We start from the raw sequence: 25,444 nt of genomic DNA on the forward strand, positions 1-25,444 counted from the left end.
CACCCTTACCCCTAGGGAACCAGAGGACCCGGACACAACCGGAACTTGAACACCCGAGCCCTTTCAGAAGCGAAGGGTCCGTGGTCCACGAAGCCATCGGGCTGACACCTCTCAATGTAAATATGGCCACGCGCCAAGATCCTTCAATTAAAACCTGCCCCGCCAACCCTTCCGCCCACCTGTTCCGCCCAAAAACCCACCGGAACCGGGGAGTTCAAGCTTTGAATCCTTAGCTTCTCTGTCTCCTGGGTGGCGCCCTTCAGAGTCAAACGGCCAGGCTCTCTCGGCGTTTGGCTCTGCCAGAGCCAGGTGGAGGGACTCTGTGCTGGGTCACAACATCTGGATGGATTTCCTTCCCCTTAAAGTGTTGACTGCCCTGGCTGGCATAGCTCAATGGATTGAGCTCGGGCTGCGAACCAAAGCATCGCAGGTTCGATTCCCAGTCAGGGTACATGCCTGGGTTGCAGGCCACCGCCCCCAGCAACTGCACATTGATGTTTTTTTCTCTCTCTCTGTCTCTCTTTCTCCCTCCCTTCCCTCTCTAAAAATAAATAAATAACATCTTTAAAAAAAAGAAAAAAAAAGTGTTGACTGTGCCCAGGTGCCATATCTTGGGGCGGCACGTCCTGAATCCTGTCAATCCACTCCCCCTTCACGTTGCCCCTAGCCACGCAGCCGCCCTCGGAACAGGACCCAGATCGAGGCGCATTCGGGAAGGCCCGAGTGCAAACACTATGGACGAAGGCGGCCGGGGAGAGGGCGGTTGCGGTTTCCATCCTTCCCCAGCCACGGCTTCCTCTGGCCCAGCCCTCGGAGCTTGCTTCCAGCCCGTAGTGGTCAGCCAGGCCCTCGGAGCCTCAGAGGAGGCCTGGGGGCCTCAGACGTATTTCTGAAGCTCAGCCTTTGCCAGCCGGCCCTCCTGGCAGCCCCCGCTCGGCCAGGTCCACCCTGGGCCCCACAGCCCCCGCCCCTGCATTACTACTCCTGCACATAAGGGAGAGAGCCAGCCCGAGGGGCTGCTACCAAGACACCCGTCTCCGAAAATGTGATCTTTCATTCCAGGAGGGTTTTTGCAGTGGGACAGCTTAGAATCCTAAATTTAAATCCTTCCTGCATTTCAGAGGTTCCACTATCAAAAATCCTTTTAGGGTTTTTCAAAGTGTGTAATCTGTTTAGAATTTTTTCAAAGAAAACGCTCCGGCCCATTCTTTGTCCAAAAATAGGCTTGCTACATTTTCAACTTCCTTTAAAAGAGAGAAAGAAAGAAATGCCTTTTTACAAAGTATTCTTTTTCTGTTTATTTGACTTAAGGAGCAACTGTTTCTAAGGCATCGAATGAAATATTCTTACTAAAATAAAGTGGAACTTCTTTCACTGACTGCAAATAAACCCAGAAGAAACATTATTTTACAGGGGATTAAGGAGGAAGAGAAACCAGAAGCTATGTTAAGGAAAAGAAACTAGAAGCACACAAGAAGGGAAGGAAGGAAGGAAGGAAGGAAGGGAGGGAGGGAGGGAGGGAGGGAGGGAGGGAAAGATTCTCTTCCTCTTTCCTCCCACGCAGCCATAGGAGATAGCAGGCTGGTTGTTTATTAAAATTTAAATTAAAGGGTGGAGAGTAAGTGTTCCCTTGAGCCCAGAGACGCGAATGAAAGGGAGGGGGCAGCAAGTGGGGAGCACAGAGAAGGAGGCTCGGGGTCCCAAAGGAAGCTGCAGGCAGGGCCTGCGCTGAGCTGGCTGAGCCGGCCGCACACCGGGGACCTTTCCAAGGGCCGAATAAAGATCGGAGTGGGAAGTGTCCCTGAGGACAGCCCACAGGTGGAGAGTGCCTCAGAATGGCTGAACCTCCCGGACACATTTTTCCATGTGATTCTCATTCCATTTTCATCATCTGTTATAACATAAAATTTCATCAACTGTAAATGTCAGTCCTTCCCTTTATTATTTGCTAATGTCATAAAAATCTGAATTGTTTGCTTTGGTAAAGGGCTTGCTGGGCAGTGACTTTTCCTTATTTGTACTTTACTGCCCCAAATGTGTGTGTGGGGGGGGAGTATTTTTTTTAAATCCCTTTTGAAATGGGATTTAAATAACAGAGCAAGGTTTGCCATTATCATAAATGTATAAAGTGCTTTGTGAGTAATAAAATGGATCATGGATTCAGGATAATTCAAACTGAAATGTTATGTTCAGTATCAAGATTAGATTACGTTAATGCAGTTCGTTTTAAATGGTTTAAAGGCCATCAGATGCATGTGAAAAGAATCTGTATCATAACTTAGAATAAATAGACTGAGACATTTGTTTATAATGTCAGTGCTAAACAAATCTATTACTACATTTCTGCATGTAGCGTTATATTACCACCGCTATTAAACAAACAGAGCATGAAGATAAATTATAGCTTTAATTATCAGCATTACCTTTGCGTATTTATTAATTTAAAATGGAACAATGTTCAATAACCTTAGGTTATTTATATCAGCTAACATTTTAATTAACTTTGTTGTATTTATGTGTCTTGGTAATTGTTGCTACCGGCACATGGAGCTCCTTGAATAATGGAGTCAATCTAACGTACCCCTGTGCGTATTACCCATTAGTGGGTGGTAGCATTGCAACTCCTGCCAGAGTCAGACGCTGCTGCACAGGCTCCTTGAGTGAAGAGCACAAGGCTCCGAAACCAGCCGTTCCCCTGGGGAACCCCCAGTGGGGAACATCTGGAAATCCCGACCAGCCCGTGGAGAACTGTGGCTGAGGGGGGACCACGAATTACCTTGGGAACTAAGAAACACTGAGCACCTTTCAAACAAGGTGAGCTGCGTCACGCTCACAGTCTGGCACGTGGTGCACTCCAGCTAAATATGCCCATCACAGACCGGCCTCTGTTGTGAGACACACAGTGGACGGTTCTATTCTTTATTTTTCGTGAATCAACTTACTTTCCCCCTTAAGCCTCCGCTGCAAGAGATGAATGGAAAACCCAGCTGGAGTTGTGCTGGAATTCAGAACGCAGAACACAAGGGCGGGAAGACCTCTGGCCCCCTCCCCACGTGATTTCTACCAACAACCCCTTTGTCTGTTTTTCTGCGAGTCTCTTAGAGCCTCGCCAGTGCCCGTTGTAGGGCCAGGACAGGTCTGGGGAGGCTGTGCAGCGCCTGAGAAGCCCCTTCCTTTCTCACGAGACCTCGGCCATCTACCCTCTGAGCCGAGAGCAAAGCTCGGGGCCAGCACCCCCCTGCATCCACAGGTCTCTCCTCCTGTCCGAAGCCGGGGGAATCTCCACGTCTTTCCTCCTCCGTCCCCACAGGTCTCTACCTCATCCCTAAAACATCCCATTCCTTTGGGCCTTCACATGCTAGACTTCGTTAGTCTATTAAACCTGGACCCCAAAATATCCAAACACAAAGTTGTACCCCGCTATTTGTGGGGGCAAGGAGGGCTTCATCTTCATGTGCTTTCCCAAACTCCAGGAAAGTAGGTGATGTCATCCAGATAAAAAGGCCGGGGTGAAGGGGTGAAATGGGGAGAATATATGAATCCATGAAAAAAGAGGCACCCAGTGGAGAAGAGTGAGTTCCCCTTGGGCGTGTTGACGTGACGTGCTTGGGGGGATGCAGCGAAGACGGCCCGCGAACGCGGGACATAAGCTCAGAAAACAGGTCCAGTCTGGAGCGAGGGACCCCGCAGCCCAGATGGGTGCGAAGCTTCATATCCCCCCGAGTGGGAAGGCTGTTGGCTGGCTAGTTCCGTTTCCTCTGAAGTCCATTCTCTCCCATGGGGCGTTGGGGACGGTGCAGGGGACGGCCCAACCTTTGGGCCTCTCTGGGCCACACTGGAGGAAGAGTTGTCTTGAGCCTCACATTAAACACACAAACCCTAACAAAAACTGATGAGCAGAAGAAAGGTTTTAAGTAAACGCCCAGTTTTGTGTCAGGCCGCATGCATAGCCATCCTGGGCCTCGAGTGCCTGTGGGCCACGGGTCGGACACCCCTGCTGCCTGCTGGCTACAGTTCATTTCCTGGGTGTCACTGGCCATTGGCTTCCGCCTGGCTTCACACAGGGGGAGACCGGGGAGGAGACAGGAGGTCAGGAAAGGAAAAGGTCAGGCTGGTCTATGTCTCTACCTCTGTCTGCAGGCACTTCCCCAATAGTAGCTGCAGCTCCGTCTGTGGGTCCAGCCTCCACCAGCAGCCTCCACTTTCCTTGTGTAGCATTGCGGCTCTCCTGAACCCTGTATAAGCCGTTGTCCTTATTAAGTCCTTCTGTTGGAAGGAGGGGTTAAGAATACCTGGGAAATGAACTACAACCAGAGGGTAAAGGGTAGAGAAGGGACCTAAAGGTGAACAGGAACTAGGCAGCCAATAGTCTTACCCACTCACCCCCGTGGGCAGCGGGGTCCCTCGTCCCAGACTGGACCTGTTTTCTGAGCTTATGTCCACGTGTTTACAGGACACCTATGTCCAGTGTTTATAGGACATCGCCATTGGATCTCCCCCAAGTATGTGCAAGTCAACATGGCCACAATTAAGTCATTATCTTCCATTTGGCATTTCTTCTTGTACAGATTTCTGCCCTTCCCCTTGCTGGCATTAGATCTGTTTTCTGAGTGGAGCCTGGGTGCCCACTTCTCACTGCTGAGCCAGAAAGGCAGGATGGAGATTGCGAACTGGGGGGCCCCAACCTGCCAGGGGTGGCCAGAACAGGGGGTTCTGGAAGAAAATGGCCAAGGAGCCATCCAGGAGACGGGGGTGGGGGAAAAAGCCAGGTGACGCCATTCAGTCATTCCTTCGATTCTCCCTCTTCCCCCCAGAACAAACGTATATGTAAATTGGTGTCACCAAGGACACAATGTTGAGAGCCAGATGGGGACAGGACAGGAAGAAAGCCTGGGGGACACTTCCCAAAGCCCTTCGCAGGAACACTGGTGGCCGCCAGCACCCAGGGCCCTAGCTGTCACCTGGAAAAGGCACCCTCAGCTGGATGTAATACTTAGCTCAGCGCCTGGGCCGGGCCTGTGTTTATCATCTTAATAACACGCCCGCTTAATCAAGTCCGCCCCGCCACCTCCGCTATCATTTAATTGCCTGCGCTTCGTATCTTGCATATTCAGTGGGGATGTGATTGAAAACTTAACGACCGAGCCACTTAAGCAAGAAAAAAGGAAGACAAATATTAACACACATCGCATGAGAAACTCAGATTAAATAAAATAATTTTACATTTCATCAGACACTTTTTTTTCCAAACTACTGAATAAACCTTGAGCACACACGCCGGGGGAGAAGGCTCTCCCCATCCGAGCTCAACTGCGCGTTTTTCCCCATCGACAGATCTGCACGGCGGTGCTTATAAAATCATCTAACGGAACGTGCCTCATTAACCTGTGTTTACCTGTGTGGGGCACCTGTGGATCCCTGATGTTGTTGGAATTGATTGTCTCTTTCTAGGCGAGTCCCAGAGAACCCTGGGCTGGGGAGGCTTGAATGGATCTGTTGACATTTCCGAAGGGTTTTAAATTCCAATGCCTCTTCCCTGACCACGAGTCCCATCCATTTCACCCGTTCCCTCGGGAGCCTCAAATGGCTCTTTCTTTGCCCCGAGCAGCAACTGTGACCTAACAGGGACCTCTGACCTCCCGGGGCTGCTGAGCGTTTCTGCGGCTCATCGGAGTGGGACGCTGGCCTCGATGACAGATGACGCTGACTGCAGTCGGGATGTGAGTAAAAATGAACAGCGCTCTCGCTCTCGGGGACTGTGGGATGCGGTCCCTGGAGGAGGAGGAGCGGGCCCCCAAAAGGCAGAGCCCGTGGGACACCCCCTGGCTCTGATCACAGCTGCCCACGCTTCCCGGGAAGCACCCACGGCTGGCTCGGCAGGTGGACGGTGCATGAGGCGGGTGCTCACGCTGCTGTCACGCTCGGAGACCCGGCCCCCAGGAAGTGCTCGGGGATTATTCATTGCCCGGCTGAATTCATGAATCTGGAGTGGCACTCATTTAACAAGCCTAGAATGACAGTACTACATATACAGGCTGCAAGCTTTCAGATCAGAAGGGAGTTAAAAATCATGTGTTCCTGCCTTCCCTTTGGAGGCATAGCCAGCCTCTGGAGTCAGACCATGGATCCTCATGTAAGAACTCTGAGTGTGATTTAGCTTCTCTGAGACTCAGTTTGCTCATCTGAGAAACAGACATAACAATGGTAGGTACCCCACGAAGTTGTTGCAAGAGTTAGATGATATTATATATTATATATTATATTTTATAGACAAAGAAGAGTGGCCAGCCCTCAATATATAAGTTATGGTATTTCCCTGGGTTTTTTTTTTTAGGTGAGGCAATAACATACTCTTTAGAAACGTTTTCAAAAAAGAAAAGTTTAAAAAGCAAAAGGATTTTCCAAAGGATCCTTACGTAATTCAGAAATTGAAAGTACGCAGAACTAGTCAGCTGCCAATGCTCCCACAGAGGAAAAATGTATGCCCGTGAGCCTATTACCCAGGCTCTCCGAACCATAAGGTGTGCACAATGGAAAACTGGGACTGTGCCCCATCCCCTAGGGTTGTTTGTATGATTAAGTGAGACGTCAGATGTCCGGAACAATTCCTGGCACATATGAAGAAGCCCTCAATGCTTCTTAGTTCTTTTCACTTCCTTCAATCAAGCACCATATTTATAATAGCCACTCTGTAAAGACATAGAGAGTAAAACAGAATTTACCATTCAAGACATTTACCCCTAACCTGGATGGGACCCAAGGACTCAGCGTTTATTTTTCTCCAGTATACTCAGATTTGGTGCATATTTTCGGAGTAGCCTGTCATGTTCCAAGTACGGCGCTAAACAGTTTTGCCAGCATTCTCCAACAAAACTGGAACGGTAGATTTAAGGATATCTGGTTAGAGAGATCCACGTGGTTCTTTCTGCAGGGAAGAACTCAGGACTGTCTGCTGGGTAATGACGGTCATACGGAAAGTTCAGAGAGCCCCAGAGTTGGAAGGGAGATAGAAAAGGCTGGAAGGACAAGGAGTTGCCCTCCCTTTTCATCACAATCCACATGGATGTTAATAAATTTGCCTTTTCCATTCGAAGAGCATTTATGAAAGACCTGGGTTTCATCCTGGACCTGGCGACGTCTAGGCATTGAGCGTATGGCTACTAATCAAGCACGACAGTATTCCTGCTGTCACAGAACTCTGTCCTTGTGCAGGAGACATAAAAATGCGTAAAGAATAAACGCGGTGATCCAGACAATGAGTAGTGCTATAAAGGAAGCAGAGCAGGGGGCTGGGAGGAATACCCCGGGTGGGGCGCGTGCTTCAGTAGCTGATGGGAGGCCTCCTAAAGGGCACCTGTGAGCCGAGACTGAGAAGGAGCCAGCAGTTCGATCCAGGCCAGAGAAAGGGTATAAAGACCCCAAGGGAGGAAAGGAACTGGCCTGTTACAAGAACGTCTACAGGGTCACAGTGGCCTTCAGAATGAGAAGCGTCATTTGTATCATGCCCGGATTTGTGACGTGCCAACTGAGGAGCTGTATGTGGTCACCGAACACAAACGGCACGAACCACAACCCTCAGATGCCCTCTCCTCTCGCTCAGTGTGTCCCCCGGAGGGGCCTTGAGGGGCCTTGAGGGGCCTCGAGGGGCCTCAGGGCCCCCGGCAGGATGTGCTCCGTTACCTCCGGGACCTCACCCCCTACGGTTCCTACCCTCTACCAGGGCTGTCCGACCCGGGGCCTGCAGGCCACACGTGGCCCAGGATGGCTAGGAATGCAGCCCAACACAAAATCGTCAATGCGTAAGATTTCTTTGTGTGATTATGTGTCACAGTGTATTTCATGTGTGGCCCAAGACAACTCGTCTTCTTCCAGTGTGGCCCAGAGACGCCAAGAGGCTGGACACCCCTGCTAGCCACAGTGTCCTCCTTGCTGTTCCATTAGCACGTCAAGCGAACAGCTACCCCAGGATCTTTGCACTTACTATTCCTGGTATCTGGACATCCCTTCCTTCTTTTGCCCCCTTTAGGCCTCCACCCAAATGCCGTGTGCTCAGAGAGATCCTCCCTATTAGATTGTCTAAGGGTGCATATTGGTTGTGGATCTAAAGTTCTCTGACACTGTACTGGTTCATATTATACCTACGGACACCCAAAATTCCAGGGTCTATTTTCACAGATGTATGCGGTCAGTTAATAGTCCTTCACTGTGATGTTGGGGGCTGGAAATAAAGTCAATGTGTACGTCCATCATCTTGATTCAGGCCTGCCTGTTGCTGCTTTTCCATCTCCACTCTTTCATCCAGCCCGCCGCGCCTTCCTCCGGGCGGAGTACTGCTCATGAATGGGATGAGAACCCTGGGGACGCCACGGGCCAAAGAATGAAACTAGGCCACCGTTTGTCCCCATGTACAGAAATTACCACAAAATGGGTCGAAGACCTAGCCATAAGCCCTGACACAATACATGACACAGAAGAAAACACAGGTACTAAATTTATGGACCTTGGTCTTAGAGAGGATGTTATCAATTTGACTCCAGAGGTAAGGGAAGTAAAGGCAAAAATAAATAAGTGGGACTATATAAAACTAAAAGGCTTCGGCACAGCAAAAGAGAGGGCCAACGAAGCAAAAAGGCAACCAACAGAATGGGTGAAGATATTTATATTTGCAAATGACAGCTCTGACAGGGGGTTAATACCCAAAATATCTAAAGAACTCATGCAACTCAACATCAAACCAACCAACAGTCACATTTTAAAAATGCGCAGAGGACCCGAACAGACACTTCGCTCAAGGAGACGCAGGAATGGCCAACAGATACAGGAAAAGATGCCCCACCTCACTAGCTACTGGGGAAATGCAAAGCAAAACTACGATGAGATACCACCTCACGCCTGTCAGGATGACCGGTATCCACAAGTAACAACAAGAGTCGGAGAGGTTTTGGAGAAAAAGCAACCCCCATTGACTGCTGGAGAATCCCTCTCTTTTTCTAATCCAATTCAATCCATGGACGCATTCTGGGAAATCCTGCCCCTCAAACGTAACCCAAATTCATCTCCTATGCCACCACTCTCGGCCGAGGTGGCTTTTTCTTTGACTTGGAACCGCACCTGCCGAATGTCTCTTGCTTTTGGCCCACTCGGGTCCCTCCCCGACACAGCGACCAGTGGGAGTGCGGCCACAAAACAAGCAAAATCCCCATGACTGTGTCACCTCCTTGCTTAGAACCCTCGCATGGTTTCCCACTTGTAATTAGATTCAACGGCAGACCCTCACCTCGGCCTCGCAGCCCACCCTGCCCCGAGCTCTGCCTCCTCCCCACCCTCACCCCCCCACACTCCCAAGCTGTTGCTCAAGCCCAGGGAGCTCCTCCGCTCCTTGTGGCCTGTGCACCAGCCGAGGCCTCTGTGTAGATTGTCTTCCTGGTCTGCGCCTGGGTGGCTCTTCTCAGCTTTCAGATCTCAGCTGAAAAGTCTTCTCCCTGCCCCCCGGCCGAGAGACCTATCTGGACCACCCAGCAGCTAATGCATTGCTCTCCGTCACACCCTCCGCCTGGAGCCCCTCCAGGGGGATGCCGTGCATATATTCACAGTCCTTCAAGGACAACGGAAGGTCTCTGGGGACAGGGAACCTATCTGACTTGGTCAGTGCTGTCCCCCAGATCATGGAAAACTGCATGCCCTAGAGAAGGTTCCCGATAAATACTGATGGATGATGCAACACCCCTCGGCCTTGTCCACAAGAGCATCATGGGAAAGCAGCTCAAAGGACGTCAAGATACCCTCGTCTTTGCATTCCCTTGAACTACGAGTCTAATGATCGTAAAAAAGAGGGAGAAAAAATGAAATTGGTTCTGCATAGCTTGTTAGCTCTTGGGTCATTGCATTCTTTACTCTGTGCTCACAAACTAGCCGTTTAAGCATCCATTTTTCCTTTATTGGTTTTCTTAAATTACAAAAGCAATGCACGCTCATTGAAAGAAATTCTAATAACACAGAAGCGTGTAAGGAAAAAATAACTATGTCTATCTCCTCCTCCCCTTCTCACTTCCCAGATGTAACCTCAGTTAACAGCCTGATGAATATCATACATATACACATAGTTTTAGGGCAAAAATAGGCTATGTGTGCGTGTGTATATATATATATTTTTTATTTACCTTATGGTAGGCATTTTCCTATCTTCATACAGATTGATCTACTATATATTGAAAGGTTACATAGAATTCCATTGCATTCATTAATTTCCTTATTCAAAAGATACTAATTCTTTTCTGAGCAAAGAAGTAAAAATGCTAGATTACAGTTAAGAAAGAACGGCAAACTATTGATTATTGTTACAGCCTGGTGAAGGTATGTGGAGCATATAATACTATCCTTTCTACTTGTATGCTTATTTGAAAGTTTTCATAATGGCTACACTTAAACATAACTACTTAGCAAGCCTCGCACTAAGGGTGGATGGCTGAATGCTCCCCTCTGAGATCGTGAATCAACTGAGGATATCCGATATCACCACTCCTGATGGGCATTGTAGTGAAGGTCCTGGGTGCTATAACAAAACAAAAAAACAAAAGGGCTCAAGATGTAGAAGAAAGAAATGAAATAGTCATTACTCCTAGATGACATCATTTCATACAAAGAAAACACAGAAGAACCTACAAAGGATTAGAATTAATTAGTGGATGTGGCAAGGTGTCTGGTCACAAGGCCGATGCACAAAAACTCAACTGAGTTATTATCCACCGGCAACAAAGAGAAAGCAAATGAATTTTTAAAAACAGCAAGTTCTCAGGACTAGATCTAATGACAGACATGTCAGCCCTCTGTGGCGACACCACCTGACACTGATAGGAGTTGGAGGTGAACTGAAAACAGCTGCTAATGCCCAGCAGACTGAGGCTGAGGCAGGAGGTGGGGCTGAGGCTCAGCCCCTGTGCTCTCGAGCTCGCCGCCTGGGGGAGGGGGGGCTGGTGTTCCCCGGGAGCCATGACAATTAATGCAATATCGCAGACACGGGAAGGGGTCACAGGAGAGCATGCCCAGGGTTGTGAGAGCTTCAGACATGGGATCTGACTTCACCCGAGGACCAGGGAAGAGTTCTCAACCTGAGCTCTAACGGAATACAGTGAGTTAAAGAAATGAAGAGAAAAGTACTCATTTCTGACCAAAGGAACAGCACGTGCAAAGCCTTGGTGCAAAAGTGAACCATAACAGAGTCACCCATTCTTGGTATTTAATGTCTTTTCGGGTCCTGCAGTAGACTGTCAACGGGGCTGCAAAGATTCTGCTCCCTTGGGTGGTACCCTACTATAGGGGCTCTGAGCTAGGCCATGTGGCTTGCTTTAGCCAGTGGGATGGATGCAAGAAAAGACTTTAACAGACGTTATACACTGGGGCTTTCTCTCTCTCGCTGCACTTAAGACCCTGGCACCACCGTGTGCACAAGCTCAGTCTAGCCTGCTGGAGGGGGAGAGCTGCCCCCCTTCTCCATCCATCCTGCCAACCTCCACACCTGCTGGGGGTGGGGGGCATGGGTGATCCAAGACCATTTAGCTGCAAGCCGAGACACCAGCTGACCTCAGAAATGAGAGAGCCACACACATGATCAGGCAAATAAGCAGAGACCAAGGAAATGACTCAGCAAACTCAGAATCATGAGCTACATAAAATGGGTACGGTTTTAGGCCACAACGTTTCGGAGGAATTGTTACGCAGCAAAAGCTAACCGATGCAAGCTGACTGCGGTGTTTGCTCTTATAAGCAGCACTTTGAGAAATACCTTTATGCCCTGGCTGGTGTAGCTCAGTGGATTGAGTGCAGGCTGCCAACCAAAGTGTTGCAGGTTTGATTCCCAGTCAGGGCACATGCCTGGGTTGCAGGCCATGGCCCCCAGCAACCACACATTGGTGTTTCTCGTTCTCTCTCTTTCTCCCTCCCTTCTCTCCCTAAAAATAAATAAATAAAATCTTAAAAAAAAAAAAAAAAGAAATACCTTTACCTTTACATCTCATTGCACCTGGCACAAAGCAAGTCCCTAATAATTACTACTACTATTATTACTGTTAAATACATTAAGAAGTCGCACAGATGAGGAAATCGGGGCACAGCTAAGTTAAATTGAAATGCCGAACTCGTGCATGGGTAAGGAGACATTTGGGATCAGTAGCCAGGTCTTCCAATCCCAATTCTGCATTCCTTCAAGTCCGTCACAGTCTTATCTTGCTAGTGGAGAAAGAGCAACACGTTTTTTTCAAAGTCGAAAATCAACCAAAGTTCAAACTACGTTTGCTGGGTTACAACCAGTCTACCCTTTGTAAAAACCTGTCCCTTTAATCCCAACAACAAACCTGAGCTCGTCAGGCTTTCAGGAAGAGGGTTGCGGGAGGAAGGCCAGGCCGAGGGTGGGCTCCGTTTGGAGAGAGGAATGTGCGTTCCCCTGGGAAGGAAACGTAGTAGACATGCATTTTCTCTGAGCTGATTGGCCCAGTGGTAGCCAGAATCATCCAGGGTTAAGCAAAGATTAGGAATTCTCTTCATCAGGGGATGGCAACTTTTTTTTTGGTTTTGGTTTTGTTTGGTTTTTGTTATTGTTGTGGTTCTGTCCAGTCCAGGGAATTATAAAATATCATTTTCCTGGAACTCGGAAGGAGAGTTTGGCAGATGATACGAATTCCGGGAAAATATTTTCACCATTAATTATGTCATAAGCAAAAGAGTAAAATAAACTGTTTATTATCACACGTAAAATGCTTTTGATCAGTCAACTGAAAAACTAATTTCATTTTCTCATTACACCGCCTCAGGCACCCTTGCACGTCAATTTTTATTCGCGCGGATGCAAGGAAATTAAAATGATCAGTTGTGGTGCAGAGAGAAACATTTGCTTCAGAATTTTTAAAAGTAAGAATAATAAAGCACGGAGCTTCTTTTTTACTATTTATTTATTTATTTGTTTATTTATTTTTAGAGAGGGAAGGGAGGGAGATAGAGAGAAACATCAATGTGCGGTTGCTGGGGGCCGTGGCCTGCAACCCAGGCATGTGCCCTGACTGGGAATCGAACCTTCGACACTTTGGTTCGCAGCCTGCGCTCAATCCACTGAGCTACACCAGCCAGGGCCACGGAGCTTCTTTATCGTCCTTACTAATGACACGTCCTCGGGTCAGGGGGCAACTCTGTCCCCAGGCTCTGACGTCCCGTCCCACCCTCACCCTGCCCTCGAGCTCCTGGGAACCTCAGGGCTGGTCAGGATGGAGATGCTAGGGGTCCCAGTCAAGTGTCCCCGAGAGATCGGGCTGAATTTCCAGCCCAACTGGCTCCAAGTTTTACGGATGGGACAGGGGGCTCCACTTCTGGGTGGTGAAGCTAAAGGAGAAGTTGGGCGGAGGACTGGCGAAGCTCGAGCTCGGTCTCGACCTTGTGGCCCAGCAGCTGGTGCTGGAGAAAGAGAAACGATCACATGGAAACCAAGTTCGGCGCTTCGGGACGGGGCCCTGCCCCTCACGAGCTGCAGGAGCGTGGGTACCATTCACAGACGGAGTGTCCGCCTTATCGGGGGCTATGACAGAGCCTGAGCAAGCCTCTGCATGTGAAAGCCCTCTGTCAGGCAATAAGGCCCATTTCGTGATGGTTTGGAAGAGAACGCCGTGGCGGGGGGGCGGACCTGAGACTTGGTGGCTTCTGGCTGAGGATCATCCACTGAACAGAACTCTTGCTTTTTCGCTGTTGGAAGGGGAAGCTGCTGGGGCGTAGGGGCTGGGGCGATGGGAGAAATGGGGCTTTGGCAATGGAGGGATGACGGAGCCCCGGGCCCCGTGTCAGCCTGAATGATCTGATCCAGGGCCCCACGGAGAGAGGAGCAGGGAGGAACTCAGAGACGTGACTCCAGGAGACTCAGGTGAACGTCAGGGGCCTGGGTGACAGGTGGTTGAGGGGCCGCGTCCTCTCTGACCCGCTTCACACACACAGGCCGCGGCCCTGGCGGTCAGATGCGGCTACAGTCCACACAACGCAGGTGGTCCGCTGAGTCTCGACAAGACGGCAAAGGCAGAGAGAAGAGAGAACCCTTTCCTGGTTTCTGCCCTTGAACCTGGGAACATCCTACACAGCTCAGGCAGGGTTCCTTTATCACGACTGTTGCGGCTGGTAAGAGAGATGCATCTTAGCTCAGGCCGGGCCCCCTGTCCGCCCTGGCTGTGCACAGGCCCCATGGGGGCCCCACGGTCCCCTGAGAGTAGAGCAAGCACGCCACACTCCCAAGAGGCCCAACGGAGGTGAAATGTGAGCAGGTGCACTCGAAGCAGGTCTGCGTGCCAGGTGAGAGGCAAAACCCAGTCCCAGAGGGGCCTGCCCTCAGGGGCTCGGAACTCGGCCACGAAGTAACTTCAGGAGCAAAGAGAAAACGCCCTACATGTGAGTGTAGTCCTGTTAGGAAAGATGGATAATGTGCCTGTGTGTGGGGGGGGGTGTCTTTTTGAAGGTTTAGATCTTGGAAGGATAAAGCATGCTCGCCCCGATACGTAGGCCTTGGTATTAATAACGGTCCCCTGTATTGTACTTCTGTCCCACTTGCCTGAGAGAGGGGTGTTGGTTGTACAACCATCCTGACCCTCCAGGAAGGTCTACATCCAGATGCCCCCACTGTGGGTACCCTCAGCCCTCAGCTCTGCTGTCCTCGGCACCAGCTTCGTTCCCAGGAATGACCAGGAAGTCCAATCTGCCCCATGTGACCGGCGACCAGGAGTTCCCACCTTGCGTCCTTTGAGCACTAAGGGAGAGGGGGCCTCTCCTTTCTGGTAGTTCAAACACTAGCTCTAGGGTGGAGTCTGTTGGGCCCTGGATGGCCAGGCTTGGGCCACAGGCCCTTTCCTGGGGCTGAGAGCGGTGGTTTCCCTCCTACGGGCCAGAATCAGTGCCCAGCCCCACAAATACCAGCACCCACGCTTTGCCTCTTCCTCAATTTCGTTAGGGCTTGATTTGGAGCAGGGGCGGGCGGGGGGGGGGCGGCACTCAGAGGGCGGATCCTAGCTGTTCTCATGCCTGCAGCATGCGGCAGGCACACGCAGGTCCACACAAGCCCAGGACAGCCCTGGCTTACTCCAGCCCAGGGGGCCCAGCCGGATGGAAAGGGCGATGAATCCCGTGGCCTCTCGGAGTCCACCAGCCCATTTGGGGACCACCTGCATCCCCCCGTCCACAAACAGCCCAAATGAAAGAGGCTTTATTTGTTTTTTTTTACAAAATGTTATGATTATTCATGTAAACAGTAGAAACTTTATAAAGCCATGAGATTTATTGAAACTGCCCAACTGTCTGGACTCGATCAAAACGGTTAATGCTGGTTTCAACGTGGGCCCCGCTCTCTCCGTTGTATTATCATCAGCAACCATCCTTATTTATTTACACTGGGCTGGAATGTCTCTTGATGTCTTTTCTTTATAATTTTTTAAATTTTATTTATTTATTTTTAGAGAGGGAAGGGAGGGAGGGAGAGAGAGAGAGAGAAACATCAATGTGCGGTTGCTGGGGGCCGTGGCCTGCAACCCAGGCATGTGCCCTGACTGGGAATCGAACCTGCGACACTTTGGTTCGCAGCCTGTGCTCAATCCACTGAGCTACGCCAGCCAGGGTGACCAACCACATATTTAAAAGAAGGAATAAATACGAGACGTGTTTTTGCCCATTACTGACCCTTGGGATTGGTGCTACTTCTGACCTGGACAGTGGAGGTCATGATGCGCCATTATAACCAATCAGCAGACGTACTGCTTGTATAGAAACACACTGTCCTAGACACTTGGGCAAGATACACGGATGAACAGAAAATGTCCCTCATCCTCAACTACCTTGCTCCTAGTTGTGGGTACAGAGAAACCTTGAGAAAAAAAAAAGTATATATGCTTTTTCAGATGTTATAAACATTTAGATAGGTTGGTAGATAGACACCAGATTTAAAAGCTTGAGGGAAACGTACATGAAAAAGTGACCCTATGCAATCCATGACAAAACACCACACTAACTGCACGGAGGGCGGGTGCAGAAGGGGTTCGAAGAAAAGATGGCAATTAAGGAAGCTGCCCTTTGGAAGGCCCTCCTGGCCGAATCAAACCTGGGAAGTGCCAGCAAACGGCCTAACATTCAGGATCTTCCTCCAGGCTAAGTCCAGACCTGGGTCCTCCTTAAAGCATCGCAAATCCTACCCTCTCAGGTAATTTCTGAGCAATTAGACATTATTTTCTTTAGCTATCCGTTAATGACATAGAGGGTTCTCCAACTTGGAAGTGCACGGGTTTGCCATGGGTTTCTTAGCTAATGATGAGCCTCAGGAGGATAGAAATCTGTTTTCTACCTTTCTGTCCCTTCTGCACCATGCCTAGCAAGAGCTTGTCCCCACAGCAAAAGCTAAATCCTGAAAACCGATACTGAAATACAAATTGAACTGAGCTCACGAGCTCTAAGTACGCAGCTGCTTGAACTTGGCAGCGTTTAGGGAAATTGTCCCCTGAGACTCTGCCATAATTTAGGACTAGGTGGGGACCTTAGAGCCAACAGGGGAACAGGGCACCAAAGATTCAGGCGACTGACAGTAGCAGGCTGTCATTTCCCATCACGGTGGGCTTGCCCCCTGGTGTGCCACGGATCACCTCAAAAGAAAGGGTGAGGTGAGTAGGTTGGTCGACCAGCGGCTTGCTCTAGACCCTGAGGTTAGGGGGGTCTTTAACAGTTCTTAGCAGTACCCAGCCCACCCTCGTCATCTTTCCTTCACGGCCATTTGCACCAGGAAGGGTCCTCTTGCCCATAAACAGGCGATTCAAAGCCAAACTGGACCTCCAGAACTGTGGGAGGGTCCACCTGAATGGGGAATTAGCCCCCAGGGTAAATGAAATCACTGGAGTCTTTTTACTAACGTGCACACTTCAAAAACTTTAGTTCTTTTCCCTCCTCTTCTACCCTGTTAAATGCTTCCAATTGGCCTTGTAAGGTCTGGGCTGAAACTGCCGTAACAAATTACTTCTCTTCCCAGCGATGAGTTGATCCAGCCTGGCCTGGTGCCTCTAAGAAATACATCACGGCCTCCCATAATTACTCTTTTATTTAATCCGACACATTCCGAGCAGCTGTGTGGGTTCCAGGTGAGCACTAGAAGGGTGGTGAGTGCCCCTCCTTCGGAAAGAGTTCCCCAGAGCCGTAGGAAGTGAAACGAAAGTCACTATTAAGCCGTAGAAACAGAACGCGGTTTCACACGTGCCGGAAGGGGAAGGGCCGGCGAGAGCTCGCGCCCCGCCAGAAGACGCGCTCAGAGCGTCGTTCTGAAAGGATCCCCGGTAGCTGGTTCGGGGTGATGGCACACGGTGAGGAAGGAAGCAAGCGGAGTCGAAGACTGCTTTCAGGTTTGCAAGAAGCCTTCCCGCAAACCCGCTGGCAGCTGGAGAAGCAGCCCCCTTCGGGCGGGAGGGATGGGCGTGACCCTGGCGCTGGCCACGCCTGCCTCCTGGAGCTCCCGTCCTTAGCTCCGGTGAATATTCTTGGGCCGAGAAGCTTTTAGTATGGAAGAGACCACCACACGCAAGCGTCCCCCCGCCGCTGCTCCTCTTGCAGCGGCGTGAGTAATAGGGCGCAGGGCAATAGACTGAAATTAGATTGTAGCAGAACATGTGTACTGACCTTTTCGCAGAGCGGGTCTATTTACTTTGTGCCGCGGTTCCCCTTGTCGGCGCGGGTGTCCCCCTCGCTGGCGGAAAGGTTAAGGAACGTGCGCATCTTAATTCCTCTGCGTTTCGGCTCCACGCCGCTCGCTCTGCCGCTTCCCGGAAGGACCAGCGTGGGTCGGCATCGACAAAACCCAGAAAAGGCAACACTGGTCTGGAGTGAGCGCCACGTGGGGCGCGCTGTCCCTGCGTGCCGTGACTCTCCGAGTCAGCGTGCTCGTCAGCCCTGCCGGGGCTCCCATGGGAAACGCGCACTTGGAGGACCTGCGCCGCACCTGCGGCGTCGGAATCGCCGCATTTCGACAGCAGCGCGGCTGCTGATCTGGGTGCACACGAGTGTTTGAGAATCGTGTGTGTGCATGTGAGTGTGGGCATGAGTACGTGTGAGTGTGTGAGCTGTGTGAGTGTGACTCATTCATGTCTGTGGGTGTGGGTATGAGTGAGCGTGTGTAAGAGTGTGTATGAATGCGTGCGTGTGTGCATGAGTTGTGTGTATGTGTGTGTGAACCCTCTGGGTGTTTTCACTGCTTAGCCACTAATGCAGTTCGCTGCTTCCTAAAAGGCAGGAGGCCGCAGACACCGCTGGTCAGGAGGATGTGAGTTTAAATGGCCCTGGGATGATGCACTTTCAAATAATATTAAGTCTCTTAGCAAGAAAGCTAATCCTTTTCTCCCCAGCAGGACTCGGTTCAGAGGAACCTCTGTAACATCTCTCTCACGCGTGATAATCTCCCTTTTCAATAAAGGCAAATTAGGACCCTGGCTCGGAACCCTCAGGATCAAGACAGAGTATAATTAATATCATTCAGCTTTATTTGGGTTACCCTTATAGGTTGCTATGTATCTCAAATGATACCAGTTTTCATTAGATAATGGTGATATAAATTTTTCTCTCAATTAAATTTTACCAAAAGGTCAATAGAGCAATTTAAAAAGAAATACTAAGTAAATCATTCCAATAATGGAGTAGAAATGACTCTCGGGGACTCACTCACAGGATGGGGAGAAAAGACCATTTCCAGGGTGGCAGTTAATCTGCACAGATTAAGCTTAATTTCTAAGCATGTACATCTAGGCCTTGACCTTCAGAAAAATGACCTTGAAGCCTAGGACATTTGCCATCAGTACAGACAAATTCCACTTTCATTACTACACAACGCGCTAAGGAAGAAAAAGGGCTCGTGCATTCGGGAATACTTCTAATCACAACATTTGGAACGAAAAGGGTTCTGAATTACCCAGAAAATGATAATATCGACTATAGCCCATTACTCAAAATTCCTATTCATTGAATTTGGGCTGAAAACCTTCTGCTTTCTCATCTTTATAAAAGCAACATGTTTCCCAATAGAACATCTGAAAACGAAAACATGAAGAAGAAACATCTCACATCATCCATACTTGTGTCCCTAAAAAGGAAGGACTAGGAAGATGTTGGACAGTCCCCTCCTAGTCTTTTTTCTCCATGAGATTGTGAGGGGTGTGTGTGTGTGTGTGTGTGTGTGTCACAATTCAATTGCATATAGTTATCTGTATATATAACTGTGTATACACACACACACACACTTCTGTGCACGACAGTGTAACTTTTACAGTGACCGCTGGGTTTCTCGGAGGGGAACCACGGCATTCCTTTTTTCCCTGAAGCCAGTTTGAGTCGGACGCCATCACTCGCAGACGAGAGAAGCATGGTGGGCACGGCTCCTCCCCCATCAGTCGGTCTAACCCTGCTCATCCTCAGAGGCTCAGTTCGAGCGCAGGGCCTTCTCCTCCAAGACGTCTTCCCCACTCACCCTCGTGCTCACTTTTCTCTCTTCCGAGCACACAGCACCCAACCCATGACCAGCTCCATCTGTTTTACGGCCTTTTGTGCTTCTTTTAAAAACTGAGTTTTATCCTAAGGACAATATTGCGTTGTTTCACGGGTCTTGTGTATCCATATCATGACCTGAAACAGTTTATCACATAGTAGGGACTCCTTAATTTATTTTATGACATTTAAAAAAAAGAGCCAGAGATGCTTATAGGATTCTTAGGAAGGGACCAAGATGCCATTAGACTTTTAAAATATAAGGTTGTGAGTTTCCGTCAATTCCCTGCTGCGACCCAAAGGACACACCTATTTCAGAGTCTGGAGGCAGTGCTCAGAACTCCAGCCTCCAGCCACAACTGGATTCTGCGTAAGTTGAAGAAACAAAGGAAGAGAAGGAAAGCCAAAAATGTCACTCGGGTTGTGTTCCTAGAAACCAAGGTGGGAGACCGTCAGGAGTGACGGTCACCTGAGCTCACTAATACCGCAGCCGACGTGGGGACGAGTGAGCTGGCTGGCCTTGTCAGCACGGGGCGGCAGTGAAAGGGGCAGCAGGGAATTCATGCTCGCTGGGCGAGGCTCACACCCAAGGGCAATGCAATCAGATCAGAGCCAACTGCACTCGGTCGGTGCCCTCACATTCATAATCAGTATGTCACTCTTCCTTCCCAAGGCATGGATGAAGAGGGGAGACCAGAAGGGCCACATCAGAGCCAGTTCCTCCACCTCAAAGGAAACTCCAGGGACCAGGAAGAAGCGTGGTCCCATCCCTCCATACAGTTTCCTAGCCACTCGCCACAGTCACCCCTCAGGACCATGTGACTGATGGCCGCCAATGGTCCCCTCTTACATTCCTGGCGATGGAAAAGAATTCCCACGGAGGTTTTGGGGAAACGGTCTGAGACTGGGCGATTCTACAAAGAGTTAGACGCAATGTCACCTCACAGGAAAATGGTCTCTTCCTTCATGACTTCAGTCCTGGCTTTTTTTCCTTCCAAGTCTGCTTTTTAAATCTTTCTCCTCTGAGTTTCTGGGACTGTGCTGAAGCCGAATGTTATGCTTCAAGAAGAGAGTTGATGACTCATGCAAAGTGTAATTGACAAAAAACTGGCATGTTTTTCACTCTCCTTTTTTTTTTCCGCATGAACTGAGTAAGATTAGTGTCCTACACGGATTATCTTCTCAATAATAGGGGAGGCTAGGTTGGCAACAGAAATTGCAAAACACCAACATCATCAGCTTGCCTAACCATCTAGTGGAAGAGATTTTCAACTTGAAAACACCCTTGGTCCAGCAAACCGAGAACCCGAGTAACAATTACATCTGAAGTCATTAAACATTCGCTCTTTTTTTTTTTTTTCCCTGTACAGAGAAATTGAATCCTCCAGGAGCCTCAGAGGGAAAAGCAGAAACATCAGGGGAAGACCTTACATAATAACCTTTCTGTAAAGCTTGGATGGCACAAATGATTTTGTGAGACATTCAAGTTACATGTCATTAATCAGAAATGACAGTCTTTATTCACATATATTTGACTGAAGCTGCATAATTTTAGACTCCAATAGGTCTAGATAAATGACCCTAAGTATTGTACTTTTTCAAATTGACAGTGATTGATGATGGAGGAAAAAAAAAACGAATGCTGAAAAGAGACCCAGAAGTAAACACTGAAAATCAGCCACATTACTTTCCGGGGAAAGGGGGAAAGTTTGGGGATTTTTTTTTCTTCAAGGGTTTTCTTCTTCCCTGGCATCTCTAACTCTTTCGTTTTTCTGTTTAATCATTTGGGCATTGCCCAACCCTCCACACGACAACTCAAATTTCAGTGCGAAACTGAGACCAACTTAATGACATTTGCTCAAATAGTCATAGTTAAAGGCTTTACCCTATCAGATGTTTATCAACAGTGGGTAGTGGGATCATTTATAAAGTCCCTACCACCTATTTTTGTGCATTTTTTTGCTGGATAATTATTTGAGGCTCCTTCTTCCCATTCTCCTCAGGGAATGCTTTCCTACAAGACCTGAAGGGAAGCACCTGATGGGCAGGTGCTATCACACAGCTGCTCACACAGAGGACAATCATGGAGCGCCACTGTCGTTGGAGACACTAGGGGTACAAATAATAAATAAAGCAGCAAAACTTGCGCCCTTCATGAAGCTTGCATTCCAACGGACGCATTTTCTTTCCTGTGGCCATACCACCCTGAACACACCCGATCTCATCTGATCCAATGGAGGTATTATCTCTGGGTGCAAATAAAGTCAGTTAACTTGCCCATGAAATTTTTCCACGGTGCTGGTGGTTCGCCCTTGTCATCATTTCTCTGGGGTTGGAGGGTGGGGGAGTTACATGGGCTAAATACCCCATGCATCATTATCATCATCATCATCAAAGTTTTAAGAAACACAAGTATGATCAATTCAGATAAAACACAATTCCCCAAATCCTTATCTGAGAAAAGCAGAATATGATACACAGCAAGATTGATTCGTCCATTTCCCAACGCCAGTTATAAGTTAGCATTTTAAATGCACACACTAGGACAGGCTAGAAGAAAAGCTGCAAAAAACGAGTAACACAGAGCACCTTCCCTCTGTGAGCTTACAGGCAACCAAGGACGGGGAAGAAAGACCCAAAGCTGAGAAGTAAAAGGTCAAGGTCTCTAGTGGTTTCTCTGTACCGGTCTCATCAGTTCCACCCTCTGCATGTGCAGCTCAGAATTTTTAGCCAGACACTCGATGGAAACTGTGCAACGTGTGGGCGCTTTTCTAAAGCACAGTCCGTCTCCTTCTCTACCCTGCCCAACAAATCCCACTGCCTAAGGCTCCCCCATCCCCACTCTCTTTCCCCTCAATGCAGGGAGAGGGGCTTGCTCTCATTCGGCTCCCCATACTGTGCCGTGACCCAGAGGAAGACTCCGGCAGGAAGTGTGGGGGTTCCCGTCGCTTGTGTCTCCTCTTCCAGAGATCTTGTGCTGTCCGTTGCCTAATGCCTGAAGCCGTACTGAAGGGGGAGTTAAGTGGCAATTATCCGGTCAAGGTCGGAAGTGGAAGTCCAGCACTTCCACTTACCAGAGAACGGTTTGGAACACAAGGCAAGCGAGTTTTGACAGAGAAAAACGTGCATGAGAGGGTCTCTCATGGGAAGCAGCGGAAGCTTCTGGTTAGGACCGTGATCTTTGACGTCTGGCAGACCTTGGTTCCGAAGCTACACCTGCACTGTGATGGCCTTGGGGGAAAGGATTTACTATTAATCTTAACTCGTTACTGAGGTCGAAGGGAAGATCAGACGCAGTAATGCATGCTAAGCCCATAGTAGAATACAAGCATAGGAAAAGAACTCAGAACGTTGGTGGAAAATAAAGATGCAAATAACAAGTGGGTAATAACTGAGTCTTGCAAGATGCCTGAAACACGGAGGAAATAAAGATGTGCACAGGCAGACAAAAGAAGAGACCGGCGCAGCACCTACATGAGAGAGAGGACGTTGGAGTCGGAAACTCCATCAGCTTTCCCAGTGTTGCCTCTGACCCCTATCACTCGTACCAGTTAAATTATTCACGTGACATTTCAATGACAGAACATTAAGAAAATATCTTGTTAAAGAGCAAATCACTGGAGCCCTGGCTGGTGTGGCTCAGTGGCCTGAGTGCCAGGCTGCAAACCAAAGGGTCGCCAGTTCGATTCCCAGTCAGGGCACAGGCCTGAGTTGCGGGCCAGGTCCCCTGCCAGGGTAGGGCAAGAGGCAACCACACCTGGATGTTTCTCTCCCTCTCTTTTTCCCTCCCTCCCCACTCTCTAGAAATAAATAAGTGAAACCTTTAAAAAAGAAGAAGAAGAAGAACTGGAGAGCAGGAACCAGATCTTGCTCATCGGGCACGTCTCACTCACAGTGGGGATCCCGTCGATGACATGGGATGTGAGACGTGTGCGCCAACAATTGTCACTCATTCATTCATTCACTCCATAAACAATTAACGAAGTTCCCCCTGGCTCACATTGTCATCCCTTTATCCATTCCCCTGACAGATGCTACAAACGCCCGGCCCCTGTTTTCCCAGGTTCCCTGGAGTTGGGCCTAATCCGATGATCCAGATGCGATGTGAGAGACATTCATTTTTTTTCCTCCTTTTTGTTGGATATTCTCGCGGGGGGATTTGCTGCTTGGGGTACAACACACATCTTGTGGATCTGAAGTGACAAGCCCGAAGACCAAGCAACTGCGGAGGGAGGGATGGGCGAGGAGAAGCTAGGGTCATCAGAGAACTAAGCCAGCCACGGAACCGCTGACCTCCAGGCCACTCGCTGCACGAGAGACGTCAGCGTCTTCCTTTCTGAGTCCCCTACGAGCGGAATTTTCTCTGTGTTCATTCCGACACCATCAAGACTACCAAGACGTCAAGTTAGTGGGCGACTCCCACAGAGACTAACAGGAGGCTCAGGAATGTATACAGAAAGCAATAAAATGTAAATAAAGATTTTTCAAAATGAATCATCAGTAAGAAATAACATGTCCAGCTGGGTAGGTCTTGGAAGTTTTCACAGAATAAATAGCCTGTAAACTAGAATTCTTGCTGAACTTCTAACGTAATATGTGCTAGGGAGAACATGATGTGTGTCTTCAAGAAGCATAACCAACGCGGTTTAAGGTTGGAAAAGGGAAAATGAGCTACTGGCCACTCTTCGAGGCCCCGTGGGGCACAGAGTTAAACAACAGGTAGGTTTACTACCCTCAGGCAACTCCCATTGTTCTTTCCCTTGGGCGTGGAATCTAAGGAGCAAGTCCAAGAACCCCCCCTGGGCAGTTTCCAAAAAAGTTTTGTGGGCCTCTCAGCAGGTGGTTTGCTGCTCGCAGCCTTGGCCAATGGGAGCTCGGTGCCCTTCCCTGACACCCAATGGGACGAGCCCCAGCCTCTGCTGTGAGGTGTGAGTCTCAGCCTTGGGGAGCCCTCTCTTAAATTTATTCCCTCAGTGCTTTTTTACTATACAATTACACCTTCAAAACCAAATGTTAAAAACCGCTAGGCTAGCCCTGGCCAGGTAGCTCAGTGGGTTAGAAGTGTCATCCTGATGTGCTGAGATTGTGGGTTTGAATCCCAGTTAGGGCACATGAAAAAATCAACTGATGAATGTATAAATAAGTGGAACGGCAAAGGGAGGTTGTGCACTCTCTCTCAAATCAATAATACATTTTTTAAAAAAATACCAGGATAGTGATTATTAACAGTGGGGATCGTAAGGATTGAGCAGGGACATAGGTTAGTTTCTGGTCTTACTGGAACGTTCCATGTCTTCATCATCCTTGCACAGGTACGTTCACTTTCCTAAAAAGTCATTGAGCTGACTCAATAGGGCTCGAGCAGCTTTTCCATATGCGTATTGCACATGAAGAGTTTTCTTTAAAAAACAATGGCGCAAACCATGTAGGTAAACACAGAAGCCCTTGAATACGATTCCCTAGCTCCTAGTCCCTGAAAGAGAGCATCGTCTGAGCGTCCTTCACTACTCTTTAAATGGCTCTCTGTCCCCAGGTAGCCAGCCCCCTGAGACTAGTTAGTAATTGTTTTATATTAGACCTTCCCACTTCAGATTACCGCCCAGCTCCTGCCCCCTGGCCAGCCTGACACGCATACCATTTTCTGTCCACGTCCCCGTATCATCTCTGGGGCACCGCGGTGTTCACCGGGATAATAAAGGCCTGAGAAGTACCAACTTAATTTTGTTTAACGAAGCGTTTCCTAGGTTTCCTGGACCACGCCACCTTTTTAAAGCTGACCGCCCATTACTCCAGTACCTTGAGGCACAGCAGGGTTCCGCAGCCCCGGTCGGGCAATGCTGCTCTGGGGACCCGTCGCTAGCCTGACTCGTGTCTCCTAAGGAGGCGGCAGGGCTCGCCACAGCCTCTGAAGGCTCTAACTCCC

General features: G+C 49.2%; 1 long non-coding RNA gene across 1 annotated transcript; it reads left to right on the forward strand.

Annotated features, from left to right (window-relative positions):
* The first annotated feature begins 501 nt into the window (after positions 1–501).
* Positions 502–24,671, forward strand: LOC118497664. Its single transcript, XR_004900184.1, has 3 exons — positions 502–514; positions 12,260–12,275; positions 24,554–24,671. It is a non-coding gene; the product is annotated as an uncharacterized LOC118497664 (long non-coding RNA).
* The last annotated feature ends 773 nt before the right edge of the window (positions 24,672–25,444 follow it).

Source organism: Phyllostomus discolor, chromosome 12 (genome assembly GCF_004126475.2).
Source record: "Phyllostomus discolor isolate MPI-MPIP mPhyDis1 chromosome 12, mPhyDis1.pri.v3, whole genome shotgun sequence".
NCBI lineage: Eukaryota > Metazoa > Chordata > Mammalia > Chiroptera > Phyllostomidae > Phyllostomus > Phyllostomus discolor.